The sequence below is a fragment of the Pan paniscus genome, chromosome 9 (genome assembly GCF_029289425.2).
Source record: "Pan paniscus chromosome 9, NHGRI_mPanPan1-v2.0_pri, whole genome shotgun sequence".
In the NCBI taxonomy this organism is placed as follows: Eukaryota; Metazoa; Chordata; class Mammalia; order Primates; family Hominidae; genus Pan; species Pan paniscus.
This window is the reverse complement of record NC_073258.2, coordinates 104680618-104688044: the sequence shown is the minus strand read 5'-3', so window position 1 is coordinate 104688044 and position 7427 is coordinate 104680618.

Genomic DNA, 7427 nt, shown 5'->3' with positions numbered 1-7427 from the left:
CAACCTGCCCACAAATCTTAGTCACAGTAAATAGATGTTGGTAAAAACAGTGAACACAACTAGAAATGTGGAAAAGGAAAAACACATTCCTATCCCCGCTGGCCCCATCCCAGGGAACTAGAAGCATGCAGTTTTTAAGAAACAAGGAAAATTTATCCCATTTCCCCAACAGTATAGACTGACAGCCCCAAGATCTCCACAATAGTGCTTTTTCGTTTAAGGCACCTGAAAGAAGACATTGCAGTACATACCTCTGTGAACAGGAGCCAAAAGCATTCAAGACTAGTAATTCTCACCAAGGTTCCAAGCAATAAAAGCTAACATGTATTGAGTATGTGCTAGGAGCTAAGTACTTCATATCATCAATTCATTTAACCTTAATACAAACCTTATTCTTTTACTGTGCCCATTTTAAAGATGAGGAAAATAGGAAACAAAAATTTGAAGTCACAAAACTAAAAAAACTCAAAGGTAGAAACCCAGGATGTCTGGTTTCAGGGTGTACTCCTCTAACTACTGTGCTAGACTATGGCGTAGGTCTTTGAGAAGAGGTCATTCCTCTGGTATCTGTTGCTTGCTTGGGGAATATGTAGAATTAGATTTAATACAGTAGAATGCAGACCAAAACTGAGAGTCATGAATGATGTTCATGCAGCCACAGTTTGTGCTCTTTTTCTGATGTGTAGTCTGGCTCACACACAATACTCCATTTCATGTCTTCCAATGTCCAGCTGAATGTCACTAACTCACAAAGTCTTCTTTGTCCTCTCTGCCCTCACCTTCTGGATTGATCTTTCATTTGTGCTGTCATAGCATTCTCTAAAAACCTTTACTTCCTACAGCATTCATGACATGGCATCCTTAGTATCCATTCACTTATGTGACTCACTGTGCTCTGTTCCTTCTAAGGTAGAGATCTTATCTTTCTTATCTTTGAATTCCTGATGCCTAATACATTGTGTGACAAATAATAGGTTCCTAAGCAACTGCATTAATTGAGCAATCAATTAAATGCCCTAAAAATCCTTGTCTGTCTTGGCACTTGAGTCACTAGGATTGTATTTCACTAACTGGACACTTTATCTAGATGTCCATAAGAAGAATAAACGCAGGGGAATTTTTTCTTTCCTACCTGGAAGTTGGAGGACAAAAAGGCACAACTTATTTCAACTATGATAATGTGATTCACCACTGATCGTGACTGCTTGTAACTAATGTCTTTATTTGCTGCTAGAGTATAAGCTCTCTGAAGGTAGAAGTCTCAATTTTTTCTTGGTCAATGCTGTGTCTCAAGGCCTGAGGCAGTGACTGGCACACCTTGTGTGGAGTGCAGAATAACTCTTAACTAAGAGTCAGAGACCTAGGTTTACATCTTGACCCTGCTTCCAACTTTCCACAAAACCTTGAGAAAACCTTACTCATTCTGGCCTCAGTTTTCTTCCCTTCAAAGTAACAGTCAAGATCAAGAAAATTGTACTTTTCATTTTTTTTGAAGATGTAGACATTGCATGGCTCTAAAGCTATACATTCATGAAGCAGGTGGTTGTGGTGGAATGGTCAAAAATACTCCCTGGTCACTGAGCAATGACCATTGTCAGTGAGATGTAGCCCCTGCTGATTGTACTGTCACTCCAGCTGTCTTTGGAGGTAAATGTTAACAGTATACTCATTGGAGAGCACAGCTGGTGGCAGTAACTGGCTTAGGATTACACAGATGATGGTGACCCACTGACAGGGGAACACTTTAAATTAGATTATCTGTAGAGACCTTTCCAGTTCTCAGTATCTCTGAATCTATAATGTATGCAACTGAAATGAGAGATAAAAACAGATTGGAGGTAACTAGAATCCAACCACTGAAACGTTACTTCAAATGGTGATGAGTGAATATGATGCTATTTCTACTTGTTCCAAACTCTCATTTTTCATTTGAAGTCACACTAAGCTTGAGACAAAGGGAAAAATCCCTACTTCTCTTGTTTGTCTATCATAGATACAATTTACACAAAACTCGAAAAGTACAGGGACACCTGAGCCTTTTCTTTTATTCTGCCTAAAACTTCAAGCTCAGAAAGGCTGAGGCTGGAAAAGCATTCTGGGACTGATATGCAAATGAGAACACCAGGCTTCACACTTGGCAGCTTCATATTACTGTGAAGTGGAATTTTTTTGCTTTGAAAGCAGTGTTGAAAGATTGCAAGAGGTGTATGTGTGATGTCAACTATTTGTATTCCACTCATGTTTTCTGAAAAGACTCAGGTCTTGAAGACCCGTAACGTGTAGAATAACCATAGCCAAAATTTTCATCAGCTTCATTTCCAGCTGCTCAGCGGTGCAGCTGATATGCAACCTCTGAATGCAGCAGCAGTCATTGAGTTCCTTCCACAGAGCCCTGGAGATAAAACAGCTGCAATGCTCTCCCACTTCTCACGCTCCCAGGAGAGGGGAAAGCCATAGAGAAGTGACAAACCAGTCACGAGCTAGTGAACACTAACACACAGCTGCAAATTCTGCAGCCTAAGCAGCATCTGGTGCTATCTTTCATAAGGAGATTGTTGTTTTCATAAACTGAATACTGTTCTCTGAGCATCATGGATAGAAATGTGGGTAAGAAATTTTCTGATAGTGCTTTATTTAGGGCATATTTCCTTAAGTCCCCATACTTTGTAAATATAGTACAAAACCTAAAATATACAACTGCTTTGGGAAAAAGGCTGGTTCAGGTGATAATAGAGAAATATAACTGTAGCCAGGGGCATTATAAAATTTTAATTTGTGTATTTATTGTGGGAAGCCTTGAGATGCCTATTTGTGTTCCAGGCAGCCAATGTGTACATATTTCTTGCAACCTGTGGGGAGCAGGTGAAAAGGAATGTGGTACTTTGCTGCATCTGACCACAGATGCTAAAGAGGTGAAGGACTCTCTACTACCATACCAGGGCACAGCATCCTGGTGATGAGGGGCCAGTCTAGAGTGTTATAACATGTGGCATAATGTAGGCTTGATTTTCTAAAGAAATTATGGAGGCTTAGGAGAATTTCATTATTTTAAAGCTATATGGTGCTGCAGCTGTCCCTGAGAACTCCTTGGAGACACTGCTTTTGAGAGCATAAGACTGCAATCTAATTGCAAATGGGTCTATTTGTTGAGGAGAGACCTTCTAGGACCAGATGGTAAATGTGAATATTGGGAACTATTTTGAAATGTAAGTGAGCCCTGGGGCTGTGATGGAACAGCCAGTAGGAGAGGGTAGCAAGAGCCATTCAAGGAGACAAGTTTAAGATATTAGTGGGTATCCAAGGTGATAAAGAACACTTCCAGAACATCCAGACCCCATCTGCCTAAGGGATTTCCAAAGAGAGCTCCACGCCAAGAGGATCCCATTCTTAAAGGGAAGATGCATACCCACTCTTCTTGATCAGGAGCACTCTGGAGGAGGGGAGCAGTTCTGCTACCAGAAAAAGGAAGATAGTGGCCAGGAGGGCTGGAGATCCAAGAACTTTAGGAAGTGGTAAGGGATGTGAATAACAGCCCCATGAAATTCATCAAGGGGGAGGGGATGAAGAAGTTGATGAATATCAGAAAGATTTGGAGGTAGACTAATGAGTCCTTTTTATGTTATTGAAGTAGATATTTTAAAACAGATGAGACTTTAGAAGGTGTTTCAATAATTGCTGATGAATCCTACGCTTACTCTCATCTAATCATGCACACACAAACATTATTTGACAATGACAAGCACGAGGTCTGGACATAGTCATTTGCTTCCCCCAACCAGTGTAAACTGCTACCCAAAGTCATTTATTCCTATGAACAAAGCCCGAACAAGGTTTAACACAGACCTGCACTGGGAAAACCTTACTCGTGACCAGGAGTATGCATCAGTCAATGAATTAAAGTATCGTGGTCTCTTACTATTTGCCAAATACAGAAGTTAATATGTCGAGTACACAGAACTGCTCTTGAAGCCTTTATAATTTTGTTGGTATAGATCAGTGACTCTCAACACTGGTTCTAAATGAGAATCACCTAAGTCATTTTGAAAAACACAGTATGTGTCCCAGAAATTCTGATTGAATTAGTTCAGTGATGGGCCTATATATCTGTATTTGTGAAGTTCCTCAGGAAATTCTGGCATGCAGCTCTGTTTGAAAACCATTGACATAGTTCATCTCCTAGTTAGTCTTTCACTCTACAGTTTCCTCCGTACTCTGCCATCAGAGGATTTTTCTCTTCAAATCACACCAAAGTTCCGTGTTTAAAATCTTTAATAGCTTCCTACCACATGGCAAAATAAATTTAAATTCTAACCTGGCATTCAAGGACCTTAGAAATGTACTCCCAATCTAGCTTTTCAGTTTTGTATTTTATCATATTCCATGAAGCTATAGAATTCAACTTAATAAATCAGTTCTTGCAAACAGCATGAGCTTCTTGATGCCTCAGCGATTGTTCCACACTCTTCCTCTGAAGTGCCCTTCTTCTACTTCAGTCGTTGGCAAAGCACAATCATCTTCCAAGTCTCCACTGTAATATCAATTTCCCCAACATTTCAGCAATGTAATGACTGCATTGTCTCTGCTCCCTTAATGCCATGTATATACCAAAATCAATCTTGTATTGGATCATATGACAGAAGCAATGCTAAATGGTCAGCACATTCTGTTTTATCATTTTTTTTTCTGGACACACAAGAAGAGTATAGTTTCTACCTTCCTTTGTTGCTATGTTAGGGTTGTGTACTGTCTTCTGTCCAATAGAGTGTAAATGGAAGGGATGAAAGCTATCCCCAAACATAGCCCTTGAGAATATCCCTGTGTATCTCCTATTCTTTCTTCCCTTACTGTGAAATCCTGAGATCAATTATAAATTCCTTATGTTTAGGGACTGTGCCTTAGTCATCTTTGCATTTTTAGGAACCAGTAAACTGTCTAATTCATATAGCAGATGCTCAGTGAACATTTATTAATTGATGCCAATATCTAGTAAAAGAAAAATAAGTGCAATTAGGAGTTTATAAACAAAGCTGAAAGCTGATTACTGCTGGCAAGGCAGGACACAGGCCAATAAACAGAGAATGCAATAGACCAAAAAATAGAAAACTGTATCAAAAAGGTCAGTGTATCCTTTGGGAATATAGCTGGCATACTGAGGAGGTCAACATGGCATTTGTCTTCAGAGCAAGCTAACAGGCTATGGAATAGTTTTATAATAATGGTCATGATTGACGTTATAATTCCTTGCATATGCTTAGTGTAATATACTGTATGTTTTCAAAATATGTTACCTATTATCTAATTTGATCTAGAAAACAATACAGATAGTTGGAGCAGGTATTATGATATCTATTTCAGGTAATGAAATTGAAGTACAATGAGATTAAGTACTTGCTAGAGGTCACATCTTAAGTAGTGGCTAAGTTAGACCTTAGTTTTCCTAATGAGAAACCCAAAGCCCTTGCCCCTGGGCAGTAGGCTGTCTGCTTCTATACACTACCTTATGACTTGGACCTGTGGTCTCTCTGTCATCCATGTGCTACATGGGGTTTTCAGTCATCAACAGTAAAAGCTTAGAAAGATATTCACCAGCAGCTGCTTCAGTTTTACTGATTAAATTCCTAAGCCTCTTACTGTTTTTGCAATGGCCCTCACCTCTGAGGTTAGTGGAAATGGCCAGGTTGACAGAGAACTAGGGAATCCAGACTGAAAAAGAACTCTGAACAGCAGGCATAGTGCAAGACAATAAATAGTTGTAGCTTCAAGGACTTACTGGCATAGGACAATAAGAAACAAAGGATTTTATTTATATGAGAGTTTTTGTAAGCCTATAAAACAAAGAGGCTAAGTTGAAAATTCCATGAGGCTAGATTTACCATGTAGAAGACTGGCCTGGTCAGCATCTCCACCAGCCAATGGGAGAAGGTGAGATCATGTTAAGGATGAATGAGACAAGGTTACGGGTTCACTACCTTCATCTCACATATGATCTTAGAGACAGGGCCCACTTCATGAGGATGGAGAATTCTGGTCAACCCAGGAACCTAACGGAGGAGCAGCTCAAGCCTATCCTTTGACTAGGGCAGTGTATTTCATTTGAAGAGACTGCCCATCATTAGCAAAATCAGCAGAGTTGTCTTCAGCTAGGGTGCTGCAACATGCATATTTGCATTCCAAGTGATTATTTTTGTTCTTTCCTCTCCGGGGCTGCCTGTCCTTTGGTTTAGTACCTAATACATTAAACATTGAAAAATATTACAATAGTGAGGATGCCTGCCTGTCCTTTGGTTTAGTACCTAATACATTAAACATTGAAAATTATTACAATAGTGAGGCTGCCTGCCTGTAAAAACTGCCTGGTCTTCAAATTCTTCTATAATTTATTAGGTAAAGCAGCATTGTAATAATAACATTAGTTATTATGTACTACAATATTACTATGTATTACAATATTACTATGTACCAACTAAATTGTATTTAATATCTACCACTTGCAAGTTGGATATTATCTCCATATGATATATGAAAGAGCATAAGCATCCAAAAAGGAGCTAAGTTCACCCAGTAGGAAAGGGAATGTTTCAAAGCCCCTATTCTTTCAAGAGAAGAAAACAACATAGAAAGATAGGAAGAGAGCAAAGATGGGAGATTTTGTGCAATTCTAAGCACCTGATGCGACAGACTTCATTTACATTATACCAGATCCTCCCCAGATGCTTCTTGAGTCTCCAGCTTCTTTTTGAGCCTTTTTCTCTTCTGCCTTGAGCTCTAACTGAGGGACCCTCCAGTCTCTGATCTTATCCTTCTCAAGATTCATGGAATAGGAGCAGAAGTTCAGGGCCTGGGTCCCATGTCTTTGTCCCATAGAGCTGAGGCTAGGTCTTGTGCTATTCAAGGCTTAGGGATTTTATCTGTCCAATTCACCTACACCACAGGTTGGAAAGGCCGTTGTGGGCTGGCCCGAGACTTGAATACCATGGTTTACATTGTTTCTATGGGGAAATAGTTCCAAATTCCAAAGAAGGGACTTACAAGTAAATTTTTGGGACATCCCCATTTATAAAGTCAAGACAACTTATATAGATATGACAAGACTATACATTTCTTTCTACCTTAATGAAAATTTAAGGGGATGATCACTACATGAATCCTGCTCAGTGTTAGGAAATTGAAAGATTTCATGGGCTTTTATTGCTCATGTGAGGGTAATGTGCTTTCTCTAAGACCTACAAAATAGTGAAATTATTAAAGAGTTTTATTACAGGCAACATTTCCATAAACTACTGTCTCCTTAACTAGCACTTTTTTATGGAGGCTAATTGGGGGAGCCTTCAGTTCTTTTTTCTAGCTGTAAATGAAGAAAATTTGTGCAAATATTCCTATCACGCCAGACCACACAGGAAATACTCCTGCTGGGCTTGGCCCTGAGT